The sequence below is a fragment of the Phyllobates terribilis genome, unplaced genomic scaffold, assembly GCF_046119375.1.
Source record: "Phyllobates terribilis strain yellow unplaced genomic scaffold, ASM4611937v1 Scaffold_2__4_contigs__length_985480577, whole genome shotgun sequence".
NCBI classification, from domain to species: Eukaryota; Metazoa; Chordata; class Amphibia; order Anura; family Dendrobatidae; genus Phyllobates; species Phyllobates terribilis.
In genome coordinates, this window is record NW_027362762.1 from 866,179,279 (window position 1) to 866,196,343 (window position 17,065).

Here is a 17,065-nt window from a genome sequence, read left to right on the forward strand (position 1 = left end):
AATTCCACATGTGTTAATTCATAGTTGTGATGCCTTCAGTGTGAATGTACAATTTTCAAAGTCATGAAAATACAGAAAAATCTTTAAATGAGAAGGTGTGTCCAAACTTTTGGTCTGTACTGTAGGTCCCCCCCAACTAAACTAACAAACACCTCCCTTACCCCCCTTGAACAGTATGAATCTACCCTCATCAGTAAGGGATGGGGCCAAAAGTAGCTCACAACCATTTGGTGCATGTTTCACAATAAAAAATACCAAAAATAAAATATAAAATATTCTGTATAAGTTGTCTCCAACATGGAGCAGGCCGCACTATAGATAAACCAAAAAGCTTGTATATATGTGTCATTAATCATAACACACTATTAATCGCAATTTCCACATTGAACCTGTCAGGAACAAAGCATTTTTTACATAGACTCTAATTACTCCACATTTTAGTCACCAAATCACCAATGCTCTCAAGAATTTGAATAATTTTAGCCCTTTTTAGCTTGCGGAACCTCTTGGATCTTCTGTTCACGAGTGTCCAAACATCTCAGAGCGTCTTTAGGGGATTCAAATAAAAATGTGGAACCCAGCACAATCACTCTTAGTTTCACTGGGTAAATCATGGAATATTGCAATCCAAGTGACCTCATTCTTCTTTTAATGTCTATATACAGGAATCTTTTATGCTGGACTTCCACAGAGAAGTCTGGAAAATAGGATACTTTCTTCCCTCCAAGTGATATGTCCTGTTTCAACCGTGACATCCTTACTATGATATCCCCGTCTTTATAATGTAAGATTTTAATCAGGATAGGCCTAGGAGGTCTGCTCTCTGGGCCGGGTCTCGAGGGAACGCTGTGGACCCTTTCCATTGCAAACAGAGGAGTGAGGATTTCTTTGCCCAAGGTATCAGACAACCACTTTTCAAAAAAGCCATTCGGGTCTCTCCCATCCACAGCCTGATATTGTTATGCCTCGGGTGATTTTCTAGATCATTAAAAGCGGCAATTGCTTGTTTGTAACTCTGAAAGTCTCTGTGGACAGGACGGAGAGCGTCCTCCAGCTCACTGACTCATCCCTCTGCGTAACTGTGATCCCTGATCCGGTCTCGCGTTCTCCTTCCAGAATTTTGCATTCCACGGCTGCCTGTGAACACTGCGACATTGGCCATGCTTTGTGCTCAATTTCTATTTTAATTCCCCCTTTTTTTTAGCAAATTAATAAATTAAGTTTTAATGTTTTCATTGCGGTTGCTGGAACACTTTATTCTATGCATCTCATCTGTCACCTGGGAACCGGCCCATGGTTTCTGTCTGTGCACCGCACTCAACAAAATTGCTTAATTATTTGGATTTGGAGAGCTGATGTGAATTTTGTTTCTTTTACAGTGGCCCTCTACCTACATGCACCCTGCGAGTGCCCGAAGTCGCAGTTTTCATAATGTAGATGTTGATCTTGAAGGCCAAATAAGACAAAATCCTTCAAGGGTTCATTTGATTCCAAACTAAACTTTGATTTTCTTGTGTCTGAAAATCAATTATATCTTGTACTCTAAAGAGTATGGGAAATAAGTTTTGCCCATGGTCCTAAGACTGTTGTGAGAAATGTATGATAATTCTGTTTGTTTTTTCTAGCACTAATGTTTTGTGCTGCAATGTTAGCATATTGCATTCACTTGGTGGAGAACTGGAAATATTTTACAAGGATAGATTAAAAAAATCAGCGTTTGGTGTGAAAAGTAGGCAACGTCTTATTTTTTTGTTGCCCAACAGTATTGTATAACCTCTTTATTTATAAATGATACCTTTAGCACAAGGACCTTTCTGAGAGCCTTTTTTTTAAAATTTTAACACAAAATATAAAAATCTCTCTCTGCTCCCTATAGACCTTCATATACAGATCTATGTTCTAACACAAAGCTGCTGAGTAAGACATTTACAGACCTCATATTAATAACGGCTGACTATTGATCGGTTGGAGAGATACCATCCAGAAATATATAAAATCAATTCTTTTTAACTTGTAAAAAGTTTAGTTTTATGGATAGAGTGCTCGGGGCTCAGAATTAATAACATTGCTATAATGCATTCCTATAGCATTTTCATTGGATCTATAATGTGCAGAATTTCTGTAGCTCTTAGGAAGAGATTTTAATCGTACAATTTTTATTAAAAATAATGTATATTATAATGAAAATCATAGTACTACATATAATCTTATTGGTTCTATAGAAAAGACAGATAAATGTGTAAATTAATGATTTTTTTCATGTTTTTCTTACATGGATTTGCTGAGCTTATAATAAACACAGAAAAGTTCCTATATACATCTTAACTCAGAAGTAATTATCTTTAATTTTCATTATCATGCCCAGTTCTGAGCAGATTAGTTGTTTGTATGCTGCGAGGGCTTTCTGAGGATGGGATTACTAATAGTGTTATGATCTGCTACAAGCACTAAGGAAAGAAAGGAGATCTGTCCCTTCAATAGAACTAAGCTAGATCCCTACGATGTAACGGGGAACCTGATCCTGCGATCAGACTCGCTAAAGTCCTCGGCTAGTCTGTACGAAGACCTATAGTTGCAAGGGAGGGATCCCTACAAGAACTAGGGACTGGGATAAAGTTGGGCACCTCCTAGCAGAAATTGTAGCAGTAAAAGACAAACACACAAAATAGAACATAAAGGTCCGAAGACCAAGCTAAACTGCCTGAGAAAGGTAACTAAGCACCAGGCTAACTTAAGAGTAGAAATTACAATGAAGTCCAGCAAGGCCAGGAGGGCGGAGCAGGATTAAATAGGCAAACAAGGTCATGTGACCAACAAGATAGAAAAAACCTAACAGGAGAGTTCTAACAGTACCCCCTCTTCTATGAGGATCCTCCGGATCCCCTAGGCCCAGGCTTATCAGGAAACCTCTTGTGAAACACTCTGACAAGTCTGGAAGCAGAAACATCATCCGCCCTCACCCATGAGTTATCCTCGGGTCCGAAACCTTTCCAAGCGACGAGATACTGCAAACTCCCTCTATACCGTCTAGCAAACAAAACCTCTTGCCGTTTCCTATCAAAGTACCTCTTAGATTTTTTGTTAGCCTCCTGAAGATTACCACGCACATCCGTCCAAACTCTCTCCAAGTCACCGGAAAAACTCTCCTCCTCAGGCACAGCCGATACCAATTTGGAGAATGACCCAAAAGACGGATGTCTCCCAGAACAACAAAAAAAAGGCGAACAACCAGCAGAAGAGGATGTATGGTTGTTAAGAGCAAACTCAGCAAGTGGCAGAAACTCAGACCACCCCTCCTGATTGTCTGCCACAAAACAACGCAAGAACTGCTCAACATCCTGATTCTTCCTTTCTGTCTGGCCATTAGACTCAGGATGATATCCGGATGAAAACGACAAATGAACTCCCAACCTGTCACAAAAAGCGCGCCACAAACGAGCCACGAACTGAGGTCCCCTATCCGAAACAATGTCAGTAGGAACGCCATGTAGTCTGACAATTTCCTTGACAAAGGCCTTAGCGAGTGTCTTAGCGCAGGGCAGTTTGATGAAAGGAACCAAGTGACACATCTTGCTAAAACGGTCCACGACCACCCAGATGACTGTGAAACCCTCAGAGGGGGGAAGGTCAGTAATAAAGTCCATAGCCAGATGTGTCCAAGGTGCACTAGGAACCTCCAGAGGGCAAAGCAACCCCGCTGCAGGAGTATGTGAAGACTTAGATCTAGCACACACCGTACATTGACGCACCCACTTAATGACTTCCTTCTGCCATCCAGGCCACCAAAAACTGCGACCCACAAGTCTCTTGGTCTCAGAAATTCCTGGATGACCTGCCAACCGAGACTCATGACACTCAACAAACAAATCTCTTCTAAAGGTCCTAGGCACAAACAACCTCCCATGGGGAGTGTTAGATGGGGCATTCCAAAACGGAGTCCAATGCAGCAATCACAACACCTTCTTGTAAAATGCTCCCCTCCTCCTCATCACCGACCATGGGAGAAAAGCTGTGAGACAAAGCATCAGCTTTAACATTCTTGGTACCCGGGATGTAAGTAACGGAAAAATTAAACCGCGAGAAAAAAAGTGCCCACCTAGCCTGACGGGCATTCAAGCGCTTGGCAGCATCAAGATATATCAGATTTTTATGATCAGTGAAAACCTGAATGGGAAATTCAGCACCTTCCAAGAAATGACGCCAGGGTTCAGATGCGAGTTTAATAGCCAGCAATTCCCGATTACCAATATCGTAATTAAGTTCAGTCTCAGAAAATTTTTTGGAAAAAAAAGCACAGGGATGTACTCCATCCTTGTTTTTCTGAGACAACACCGCACCGACCCCCACCGAAGAAGCATCAACCTCAACCAAAAACGACTTAGTCACATCAGGCTGCATAAGGATGGGAGCAGAGCTGAACCTCTCCTTTAGAAACACAAAAGCTTCAATGGCCTCAGTAGTCCACTGAACCGCATTAGCACCTTTCCTGGTGAGATCGGTCAGTGGTTTGACAATAATAGAAAATTTTTTAATGAATTTTCTGTAATAATTGGCAAAACCCAAAAACCTCTGTATCGATTTCAAACCAATAAGCCTAGGCCATTCCTGAACCGCCTGAACCTTCACAGGGTCCATCTCAAAACCCTCGCTGGAGATAATGTAGCCCAAAAAACTAATTCTCTGTACAGCAAACTCACATTTCTCCAGCTTAGCAAAAAGCGAATTGTCAATTAATAACTGTAATACCTCACGTACGCTCCGCCAATGAGACTCCAGATCAGGCGAATAAATCAAAATGTCATCCAAATACACAACCAAATTTTTGCCGATCAAAGGTCTAAGGATGTCATTAATAAGATTCTGAAAAAATGCTGGAGCATTGGTAAGACCAAAAGGCATAACCAGGTTCTCAAAATGACCCACAGGAGTGTTAAAAGCAGTCTTCCATTCATCACCCTCCTTCATGCGCAACAAATTGTATGCCCCCCGGAGATCAATTTTAGAGAACCACTTGGCCCCCACTAACTGGTTAAACAAATCAGGAATCAATGGCAGTGGGTAAGGATTGCGTACAGTAATTTTATTAATCTCACGAAAATCCAGACAAGGACGTAAATCGCCGTCCTTTTTTTTTAACAAAAAAAATCCAACAGCCACAGGAGACTTGGAAGGCCTAATGTGACCGGCAGCCAAGCTTGTCTGTATGTATTCCTCCAAAGCCTTTCTCTCAGGAATAGTAAGATTAAATAAACGACTTTTAGGAAGAGTCGCTCCAGGGACAAATTCAATGGTACAATCATAGTCTCTATGGGGAGGCAATATTTGTGACTCCTCCTCAGAAAAAACTCTCCAAAAATCCTGAATAGGTATAGGTAATTCCCCTTTTTCCACCGCAGCAATGCGTCCTTTACAACACTTGTCATAACACTTAGGACTCCAGGACTTAATTTCATTGGTAGACCAATCCAGTACAGGATTGTGCAATTTTAACCAGGGTAACCCCAAAATTACTGGAGAAGGCAAATTATTTAATACCACCAAATCCAAATTTTCTTGGTGAATACCATTAATAGTGAGGGGAAATTCACAGACCTTGTGAGTAACACTCTTCAAGGGGGAGCCATCGACAGAAACCACAGCAATAGGGGATGACAAAGGTTTGGGTTTTAATTTAAGTTTTTCCAAGAATCCCCCATCAATCACATTCAGAGTAGAACCACAATCCACAAATATCCGAAATTCAATTAATTCTTCCTGAGTAGCAGTAGTAGCAGAAAGAAATACCCTCTTAGAATTTAAACAGGCAATACGGGCGTAACTGACCTTTTTTTTTTCTAAGTTCATACGAAGCACACAGTTCTTAATAAAATGGTCAGATTTCCCGCAATAAAAGCACACACCTGCAGCAGATCTGCGGTCTTTTTCCTGAGAGCGGGGTGCCATCGCCCCAATCTCCATCGGCTCTCCAATGTCAGTACAGACCCTCTCAAGACTCGGAGCTGACATGGCAGAGGATTTACTTTCATTAACCCTTGCACGCAGTCTCCTGTCCACCCGTATAGCTAATTGCATAGCCTCCTGCAAGTTTCCAGGTGTGGGATAAGCAATCAGCAAATCCTTAACCCTTTCACCTAGCCCCGCAAGAAACAAACTTTTCAAAGCTGAATCGTTCCACCCCACCTGGGCAGACCACCGACGGAAGTGAGAACAATATTTTTCCACATTACCTGATCCCTGCCTCAAATGTCTTAATTCAGTCTCAGCTGATGAGACACGATCAGGATCATCATACAACAAACCCAAAGCAGAAAAAAAACTATCCACTGATCTAAAGCATGGATCACTAGGTTGGAGAGAAAAGGCCCATCCCTGAGGTTCTTTGCGCAAAAGTGACATTATGAACCCTATGCGCTGTGATTCATCACCAGAGGATCTGAGTCTCAAACGAAAATACAATAAACAAGCATTTTTAAAGGAAAAAAATTCCTGTTGATCACCAAAGAATAAATCAGGCAAACGTACCTTAGGCTCCACAAAATGTGCTCCAAAACAGCTACTCACGTGTTGTTGGAGCTCGGCCACCTCCAGAGAGAGTCCCTGCAGGCGTTGAGCCAAATTCTGAGCCGACACCATGATGGAAACTGGAAGTCTTTCCTTAGAGATATTTTTGGGCTGGACTTACTGTTATGATCTGCTACAAGCACTAAGGAAAGAAAGGAGATCTGTCCCTACAATAGAACTAAGCTAGATCCCTACGATGTAACGGGGATCCTGATCCTGCGATCAGACCCGCTAAAGTCCTCGGCTAGTCTGTACGAAGACCTATAGATGCAAGGGAGGGATCCCTACAAGAACTAGGGACTGGGATAAAGTTGGGCACCTCCTAGCAGAAATTGTAGCAGTAAAAGACAAACACACAAAATAGAACATAAGGGTCCGAAGACCAAGCTAAACTGACTGAGAAAGGTAACTAAGCACCAGGCTAACTTAAGAGTAGAAATTACAATGAAGTCCAGCAAGGCCAGGAGGGCGGAGCAGGATTAAATAGGCAAACAAGGTCATGTGACCAGCAAGATAGAAAAAACCTAACAGGAGAGTTCTAACAAATAGTAAGAATTAGAGTTGAAATGATTCCACTCCCCTTTTGTAGACATTGCCTTTATTTACAGCCGTCTGTATATCCCTTTCATTACTAGGAAATGCTGTAATTAATCCCATTAATCACATTGTGCTTACTTTACTGCACAATCTGCTGCCCAGCATTTGAAACAGGATTAATTTGGAGACAAAAAGGGAGGGGGAAATATTAAGAAAAAAAGTAGAGATAGCACGGATAGGCTTGTGAGATGTGACACTACAGTGACAGTAATCAATGAGTAGAACGTGCTGCCTCGAGAGGTGGCGAGTTGTCCTTCAATGGAAGTCTTCAAACAGAGGCTGGACAGACATCTGTCTGAGATGGTTTAGTGATTCCTGCATTGAGCAGGGGGTCGGACCAAATGACCCTGTAGGTCCCTTCCAACTTAACATTCTATGATTCTATGATATGTACATCAAGGAGAATGAGATAACCATAAATTCAGGGTATATGATATCATAAAACCAGGAAATAATCACCAAGAGCCATGGTCAGAGACTTAATGTGAGAGTGGCTTACCAGGGCACGTCCGTTACAGGGAGTAAATAAGTAACTGATAATAATATTGCATTTAAAGAATTTGCAAACATAAATTACCTTTTTAAAGTGTGTGTTGAGCTTTTAAAACCATGTCATTTTTCAGTTCAACATTCTCTTGTGTGTAAATTTCTTAACATATTTAGATACATTGATTTCTCGAAAGCAGAAGTAGCAATATAATAATAGTTCAGGGTGGAAATCCTTCCCCAAACTCCAGCCAGGTTTGTAGTAATTAAAGCCTAAAAAACAGCAGCGCTACTCAATTTAAGTGAAAAATAAAAATGATAGAGATGCCTTTATTAACCCATGTCCAATAATAGAACCTTTCTCCAGCAATTGTATATGCAACACAGTGACATTAAATGCTATAGTGTGGGCATGAACACTTTTATCAATAAATAGCAACAGATGGCGTGCATGTAATAAATAGGAATATTCAACTGAATAGTTATACACTGTATGCACTTGCATATTGCTTACAGCGATTTTCATGCATATTGAATACATTGTCATTGTATCACAATGTACATGATTCATTTTGGAAGAATCATTATGTATTACATGTGTGGGTTTGTTGTTAATTAATTGATAATTAAGTGTTCATGCCTATACTATAGTTTAGTATTTAATGTCACTCTGTTGCACCATACAGTTGCTAGAGAAAGGTTCCTGGAGGAACTGAAATGTTGCATGTATGTTTATTTTTTCACTTGAATTGGTGAGTGCTTCCATTTTTGGACTATAGATGGATAGATAGATAGATATTTATTTTCTCAAATTATGGGTGCCTGTAGCCACCACTTGGTGGGAGCTATGGAGCTTGCTGCACACTGTTTTATGCCACTGACAGTTCAAGTTTGGAGCTTAAACACAGAAATTTAGAAGTGTAACGCCAACCATTATAATAATACATTTTATAAAATGTGTTTGTAGAAAGTTGAATATTAAAAGTCATTTAGACCCCTTACACATTAGATTAATGTCAGCAGAACCTGCCGATATCGACAGGTTGAGTCGACAGTTTAATGTGTGTGGGAGCCCTGAACAGATGGTTGTCAGAAAAGATGTCAGATTTCAGGCTGCAGATCCTGTTGTTCCCCCTGTGATAAGCTGCCACCAAAGATGTCTCCCAAATGCTCTCTCGTAGAGCACAGGAGCGCTCGGCAAAGTGTCCAAAGATAGCTGCTGGCTCAGCAATCAACTGTTCAGCCGACAACCATCTAGTATGTATGGGGGGCCTTAGTTTACTTTGGTGTTTTTATTTTTTTCCATGACTATTTAAATGAAAAATCTTGAAATATTCCACTATTCTCGCTTACCACTAGAGCCGTCACAATACCCTGATGCTTCCTGTCTTTTCTATGTCAGTTGCCAGCGTAGCTATATGGACTAAGGAATGAATGTAAGGCAATTTATTGACATTGACAGTGCACTGCTGGAGGCAAAATAATAACACTATAAACTATAGTGTGCATCCTCCTGTCATACCCTGGGGGAAGGCTGTCCTTCATCATTTTCTGCAGTCAATTGACTAACAAATTAATATCAGCTGGCACACAGTGCAAACCTCTTGCATTTCTGTCTATTAAAACTATACAGAAAGGAAGTCTCCATTGTATCTCCAATGTGACCATTCCCAGGGAAGACTTTATACATTAATATCTGCAACATGAAATCGAAAATACATTAGGGCCGATTTACCAAATGTGTCTTAACGTGCACCAGACCACCAGACTGTCACAGTTTCGTCACTGACTGGGGCTTAGGGACGCTGTGAGTGACAGCTCAGCCGCCCTATCGGATCTGGAGTGTGCTGAACTGTCTGTTTTGTGAGTGACAGTCCAGTCCTCCAATCTGATCCTGGGGCATGCTAGGCTGTCATCATTTTGATTGACAGGCCTGCTGCTCAATCTGGTCTAGCTTGCAGGCATTTCCCCAGGTGCTTCCCGTCCTCAATGCTTTGCAAGCTTTTTAGCTGGCTTGTTGTGAGCAGCACATTGTCAGTTGTAGCTTAGCTTGTTTAGGTATGGTTGCTTATTCTGTGTTTGACTTTTTGATTTTGTTGCTGAATCTCGGACTTTTCATGCCTATTCTTGTGGATTGTCCCTTCTGCTTTTGACGCTCTCTGACTTCAGGTATCTGACCCTGGACTTGGCCTCTGATTACCTTTTGTTGTACTCCCTTGTCTTGACATACCTTCCTGGCTTTTGACCCCAGACTGTTATCTAACCGCGCCCTTGTCTTACTCCTATGTACTACGAGCCCTTCAGGTATCTGACCTCGGACCTCTCGACTACCCTGTCTCACAGCTTGCCCGCGAGTAATGACTCTGCATCACACAGACAGTCTTAAACTGCACCAAATTAATCACAGTGGCTCAGGATGATTTATAAATTTGGTGCATCTTTACACTGACTACCCGGAGCTTACACCAATAATCCAATAATTAATAAGTTGTCTTATGATGTGGCGACTTGGATCACGGCACTACATATTAATTCACACCCTCATTTTTAGCCACACCTCTTTCCCACTAAGTCACACCCAATTGCCGAGCTAAGTACTGAAAACTTATAACACATTAGTAAGTGTGGTGTATGTACAGCAGTTCTTTTAGAGAACACAAATTGTAAAAGAAAACTAAATTTAAATATGTGAGATATTCCCTTTAATAGGCACGAGATTATGGACCTATTAATTAAAATAAATTAATAAAGTATTAGTCATATTCATAAAATAAAAGACTTAGGCCCCGATTCATCAAGACCAGTGTTTTTTACTCCGATCTTGATGAGGGGGCGCAAGGTTTGTGATATAAGGAGCGCCGCAGCTCATCATGAATTTGACAAGTGGGAGTTGTAATGCCCCGGTCCTCGTTCCCATCTCAGCTCCATCCGCTTTGTCGAATCTGGGTAAAAATGGAGTGAAAACGGAAAAGTTGCAAAAAATTGCGACTTTTCAAAGCTTTTTTTGACAGTTTTCTGGCATATAAGCTTTGATGAATCGAGTCTCATATTTTTACATTCTGGAGGTTCTCCTAATAACTCCCACAAGAAGATAAGACCCCCTGACCCTGCGCAGCGTAATGTCTACAATAGCTTAGCTAGCTGTTTTATGGAAATGTTTTATCTGCTGGATTGTGTTATGTTCAGAGGAGAGAGTGTTACCATCAGAAGTGTAAAACGTGTACTCCCACCACCTCCCCGAATGCTAGAAGGCATAAATAAGTAGGAAATAGCCAAAAAGTGATGTGAGAAAGAAGAGTCTGGTACGGGAAGACATCGTAGGGAAGCCTTTTCTCACCACGTTCACTCGTTTTTACAAATTTATTGCACTGGTGTTTAATTCACCAGTTTTAAAAGTAATTCATGTTGAGAAAAAAAATACATGTAATTAAATAAAAGACGTACGCCCTTTAATAAATTGAAAACATTTTTGTCTCTCTTCTCGACGAAAAAATAAAATCTATAACGGCTATGAGACACATGAGCTACTTTCATGCTTAAAAAAAAAGAAAAAACTGCCCTACCAAGCCAGTTTTATACATGTGCCATAATGTAATATTCATGTGGGTGATTTCTAGTTCTTCTTTGTAATTATTTTTTTACTTATCTCATTACTTGCTCTTAAAGTGAACCTGTCAGCAGGTTTTTGCTGTTTAATCTTAAGAGCAGCATAATATAAGGCAAGAGAGCCTGATTCTGGGGATGAGTCACTTATTAGGAGGACTAAGGCTCACGTGGAGGCGAGTCAAGCTAATATGTGTAACTCCGCCCCCCATCACTGATTGGCAGCTTGCTGAAAATGTACAGGAAGCTGCCAATCAGGGTTGTGGGCGGGGTTACACAGAGCTCAGCATTCTATTAAAACTGCACCAAGCAGCCCAGTGAGTGACACATCGCTGGAATCAGGGTCTCTGCCCGCAGGTTACACGACAGATTCCCTTTAATATACTTCTCATGACTGAAACAGGAAACAGTTGACGGAAATGCAAAATTATCAATAATTCTGAATTCTAAATACTGCACATAGGGTTAAAACATAGTTGGCTAGGATTATCTGCCTGATTTTAATTACAGGAATGTGAATATACCAATTATCGGAAGAAAGTTATAACAATGGGCTTTATTCCAACACAGACACAAAAATCTGCTTTAGAGTTGATAGGAAGATTGTTAGTTTGTATTGTGTAAATTGATTGGAAACGTTCAGAGCCAGAAAGCGACCTGTTTGTGTAGCTGGGGTTTAAAAATCCAATATATTCCATTAAGGAACTGAAAAAGACGATGTCGGAGAATAATACCGTAACATCGTGAGTATTCATCAGTTCAGTGTACAGGATTTGAAAGGTTTTTTTCCTTCCCCTTCATCCTGTATCGTACGTAGAAATGTGCTTTCCACATGGACTTATTGATTTTGTTATTAGATTTTCCGTTTCTGCAAATGTTTTTCTATTGTTACATTTATTATTTATTATATTAGTTTTCAATGGAAGAAGGAAAGTGTTTAAAATGCTCATTTTACTTTGGGTTTTTTGCAAAAAAAAGTGAGATTTCCCAGATAATGACAACTAGGGAGGCAATTGATGTCGTTCCCGTTAATAATGTTTGTTGTGTTTTAATGGGCTGTATTTCTCTAAAGTGCCTAATCTTCTGTTACTTATATTTTAATGCTTCCATTGATTCCTTCTGAAGAAAGTAAGTATTAAAATGCACTTGTGTTTGTGTTGCATGTTTGCCAAACAGGATATGGCAGTGCTATCAATGGCAGTGCTTCCTTCACAAGTTGGATTGATTAATGGATTAGAAATACACAGACTACACATTGGATTTCCACCCAAAATGTAGAAAGTGCCCATAAACTAATAAATTAGAAATTAGAATGATTAGTAAAGACTGGTAATTAATTATGTTTTACATACAGATATACTGACATTTTTTTTAGGGTTGTTATAGTTGCTATTTTTGCAACAGTAGAAGAAATGGCGCCATATTGGATGATAACTTTACAGGTATCTATTTTGGAATTTATCTACTGAGACTAGTCCGGGTGAAGTAGTTGCAGTCATGCCCCCTGTACATAATTGACAGCCTTTGCACTGCTGACATCTTCACAGTTTGCCCTCCTCCTGGCATCTCTTCCTTTGCCATGGTTCTCGTCTGCAGTGGTCTATTAGCTATATTATGGAGGAGCCCAAAATTGTGAAGATGCCGGCAGTGCAGGGGCTGTCAATCGCGTCTAGTGGGAGTGACACCAGCTACTGAACCCAGACTAGTCTCAGTAAACGCCTCACCAGAATAGTCTCAGTAAACGCCTCACCAGAATAGTCTCAGTAAACGCCTCACCAGAGTAGTCTCAGTAAACGCCTCACCAGAATAGTCTCAGTAAACTCCTCACCAGACTAGTCTCAGTAAACACCTCACCAGACTAGTCTCAGTAAACACCTCACCAGACTAGTCTCAGTAAACGCCTCACCAGAGTAGTCTCAGTAAACGCCTCACCAGACTAGTCTCAGTAAACACCTCACCAGAATAGTCTCAGTAAACGCCTCACCAGAGTAGTCTCAGTAAACACCTCACCAGAATAGCCCTGAATCATTAAAGCCCCACTCCAGTGTTTTTTTGTTTTTTTTTGCAGCACTGGAGTGGTGCTACTAATGTAAGTTCCTTGCACCTAGTCTCATACTTAACAGTTGCCGTCTTCATTAGAGATGAGCGAACCTGAATTTAAAAGTTGGTAGCTCGTACCGGACAGCTAGGGTCCGGTGCTAAACGCTGAACACGGACTTCTCCCGGAAGTCCGTTGCAACAATGTTCGGAGTTACGGGTGAAGTCCAGGTGGAGAGAGAGAATTTTTCAGCTCAAAAGTTTGAGTCCCCATTGTTTTCAATGGGATTCGGGTTCTGGCTCAAGTTCGGGTACAGTTCTGGTACCCGAACCGGACTTTGGAATAAAGTTTGGGTCTGGTACCAGAACCCAAACTTAAACGGGTCCACTCATCCCTTCTCTTAATCTTTTATCAGCACCGCTCCGGTCAGTCTCCAGCAGTTTGTGACCTCCTGGATGGCTTCGGTGTTTGCTGGGCGATCCGGAAGTCACAACTCAATGTAAGTCTATGAGAGCCAGAACGAGGCCAGAATGAAGCTGTCATAGAGTTACACTGAGAGCTTGTGACCGTTACCTCTGACTTCCAATCCGTCAAAAGTTGAGGTCACAAAATGACGGCACAGAACCGGAGCGGCACCGTGAAGAACTAAAGACAGCGGCTGGTAAGTATAAGACTGCGGCAGAGAAGTTAGATTAGTAGCACCACTCCAATGATTGCTGGAGTGGTGCTTTAACATACAGTGAGGTAAATTGTCACTGTAGTCAAAAAAATGACTAAAGTTACAATTTACTATCAATTGCTGGAGGCTAATTCAAAGGTAATAATCAATATGGCTGCACTAACTTATCACTTTTTTCAAAAAAAATGTTTGCTACAACAAAGATTAATAGAAAATAAAAAATATAATAACATAATATAATTACTAAACTTTGGCTGCTTCTCTAATTTCTGATTCTGTAGTAAATGGCAATACTTGTTTTTGGATGCACAGTAGAGTTCTTTATTGCTGTCTCTTCCACCTCCAGTCCTGAACTAAGTAAATGAATGGATTGGCATCTTTTGCATCTATGGATTTATCCCCAAAGATGTATTTAGTGGTTATCACATTGTGCATATTGAGCATACACCTGGAAGCCACAAAAATGGAGAACTCCTTCATTTTAGCACCAATTCACTTGCGTGAGCATGCCTGTTTTTCACATTTCTGTATATGAAAATTCTTATAATAGAGCAGTAAAGAAGCGATACGGGGAACCTAAAATCCCAAAATGGTATTAACCTGCAGGTATGGGGTTAATCTGCAGGTAATAGTGTTCCAAAGCTACCCTGTCGCTGCACTGAAAGCCCTGCTGCCGGGAGGAAATCAACTTTAATCCTCCTGGCAGCCTCAAGCTTTCAGTCATAGAGGCGTGGCCGGCGCGGCTTCAATAACATTCAGTGCATAGTGAGCTGTGGCTGTAACCATACCACGGCACTGACTGACAGCTGAGTCAACAATTATGCACTATAGAGCGTCTGTCAGTCAGTGCCGGGGTGCAGTTACAACTGTGGCTCACTATGTACTTAGTGGTGACTGAAGCCGCGCCAGACGCGCCTTCATGACTGAAAACCGGATAATGCAGGGAGTTATTAAAATACATTTCCTCCCAGCAGCCGGGCTATTAGTACAGCTTTGGAACGCTATTAACCTGCAGATTAACACCATATCTGTAGGTTAATAGCAGTTTGGGATGTGACATTTTCCCTTTAATAACCAGTCAAGTTGCTCTTTTCACATCCTAACCTACTTTTCCAAAATCTTCAGTTTCTAAAAGTTTAATGGAACCTGCCCTTAGATGTAATAGACATGGTAGATCTCTTAGACATGATGAGGCTGGTGTGCTTACGTTATAAATCCATGTCAGAATGGCTGCCTTTTATAAGTCCTGCTAAACAGTGAAAGCTCTAGAGACGAAGGCCCCATTTCATCAAGGTGAGTTGTTGTGGTGGAGTCAGATGCTCCTAATTCATGAAGAGGTGCATGCCTTTTCATGAATCTGGAGCATGTGACGAGTGGCATTCGCCTCTGATCGCTACGGCAGTAATCTCACTCCATTCAGGGAGTGGAGTAAGATTTCTAGCTTAGGAAGTACCACATCTCATCATGAATTAGATGAGCTGTGGCACCATACCCCTACTGTGCCCCCGTTCTGCCCCAAGCTCTGTCCATTTCGCTGGAGCTGGTAAAAACTGTCGAAAACAATAAGTCACTAAATTTTGCCGCAACTCGGCGCTGGCCCAAAATTTGTGACTTTTCAAATCTTTTACGTCAAAAAAGGGGGCGGAAGTGTATTCAATGAACACCCTCCCACCCAGCTTGACTGACACCTGCAGCTTGTAATGTACAACTGTGGGATGAGCTGCAACAGGGAGGAGGGACACTGAGGAGCTGTCAATCAGGCTAAGCGAGCAAAGATTAAGTTTATACTTTCAAAAAGGATGATGCAGCCATTCTGACATGGATTATGAAAGTGAATATACCAGTCTTATCATCTCTCAGAGAATCTGTTGTGAAATCTGGTGACGCATCCATCTTTAAACAATTAGTTTCAGCTAAAGGACATTTCCATCAGTTAGAACATATATACAACTTGTTTTAATTTATTTCTTGTTAATTACTGATCAAGTGCTACTGTTGTAGTCTTCAGTCAAATACTGTAAAAGAAAATAAAATGTCCGTGCAAGAACATCTATATATTTGGTAACAGAAGGAATGCTTTTCTGCATGGAGATCTGTTGTGGTGTAAAGTGGATTTGCATGCTGCTTCACAATCATCACATCAATAATGAAACACTGTGGGATGGTGGTTTGATTGGCAGCCAATATTCCTGACGATTTACACTGAATCTGCAGTTGCTGAGATCAGAAAGGCTTTCTGCTACCTGCAGTGCTTCCTTTAGCTGCCACCTTGTCTGTCTTTTTGGTCACTTCTTGTCTACAGAAACATGGAAACCGCAACATTCTGGAGAAACCTCGAGATTTTACTGAATCTTCGACAAGATAATTAACAATTTTAAAGCCTTGACTGCAAAAGTTAAAATTGAGACAAATAAGTGCAATAGGGGCCCGTTGTAGTCAGATCAGGGATTACCAACCTGAGTTCAGTAATATTAATTTTTTTTCATTAAATGTGTATATATACTTATGTAGTGTAGTTTGAGTGTATTAATATACTCATATACTGCTACTTTCGTCAGGATCCAGCAACGTTCTGCTCCTCTTCTCAGTGACGTCACCGCACTTCAGACTACCTGCCTCATTCAATGCTCTATGCGTGAGCCAGAAGTTTCTTTAAGGAAAGAATCAGATGGTACAGCTCAGACAAGGTTCGCAACGTAATGCTCAGCCTGGCTGGTGGCTTTCCTGACCCGAGCTTGACAGTCTTATAGAAATACATGACGCTGTCACGCCAGTCTGAACATTGCGTTGCGATCCTCGTCCGAGTTATGTGGCCGTCTGAATCTTCCCTTGCAATGTAAGTCCATGGAGCCTCTTTCGGAGCCTCGTTCTCATGCTCCATAGGCTTACTTTGTGCAAGCTACTTCCCGGTCACACAGAGCTCAGTATGACCTGGAGAATCTGCAGAGTGGTGATGTCTCTGAGAAGATGAGAGGGACAACTCTGATCCTGGAGAACACGATAGGTGAGTATATTAATATGCTCACACTACCCACCATACATACAGTACAGACCAAAAGTTTGGACACACCTTCTCATTTAAAGATTTTTCTGTATTTTCA

At 41.2% G+C, this 17,065-nt stretch overlaps 1 protein-coding gene across 2 annotated transcripts in view; it reads left to right on the forward strand.

Annotated features, from left to right (window-relative positions):
• CTPS2 (CTP synthase 2) overlaps positions 1-17,065 on the forward strand; it is a 235,292-nt gene that overhangs the window by 180,290 nt on the left and 37,937 nt on the right. The window lies entirely within an intron of this gene.